This window comes from Gavialis gangeticus, unplaced genomic scaffold, assembly GCF_001723915.1.
Source record: "Gavialis gangeticus isolate Ggan-Ray unplaced genomic scaffold, GavGan_comp1, whole genome shotgun sequence".
NCBI lineage: Eukaryota > Metazoa > Chordata > Crocodylia > Gavialidae > Gavialis > Gavialis gangeticus.
In genome coordinates, this window is record NW_017729034.1 from 12,022,701 (window position 1) to 12,023,185 (window position 485).

At 51.8% G+C, this 485-nt stretch overlaps 1 protein-coding gene across 5 annotated transcripts in view; it reads left to right on the top strand.

The window, feature by feature from the left end:
* SIDT1 (SID1 transmembrane family member 1) overlaps window positions 1-485 on the top strand; it is a 111,085-nt gene that overhangs the window by 86,362 nt on the left and 24,238 nt on the right. The window lies entirely within an intron of this gene.

A 485-nucleotide genomic window follows, 5' to 3' on the forward strand; every position in this document is an offset into this window, starting at 1 on the left:
AGAGGGATTTGGACCCAAGGCTGGGAACTGGGGTAGGGTCAGAGACTCAGGCTTTCACACAGGCTATCTGACCCTTGCCCGGGATCATCCTGGATCCATTCAGATATTTGGGCAATAAAGAAGGGCCCCTTAAGACCCTCTTATGGCAAGCGAGAGGCCTTTCCCTGCTGTCTTCTTCTTCCTCAACCCCCCATCAGCTTGCCCCATGCATTCCCTACATGAGTCTGCATATAGGGCGTGGATGGGGCTGAGACAAGCCAACTGAAGATGGTGCATGGGACCATCCATGTTCCCATCTGCTTCAGGGAATCTCCTTAGGTCGGGGGGTGAAGCAAGGCATGTATCTAATTCTGCCCTGTTATTAGCGAGAGAGAGAGAAGGAAGATGCTGGAGAGAGCAGGGGCAGCTCCATGAGCGTGTACATGAGGTTCTTAGAGAGGACATTCTTCATAGTTTCATAGATTAAGGGTTGGAAGGGACCTAGT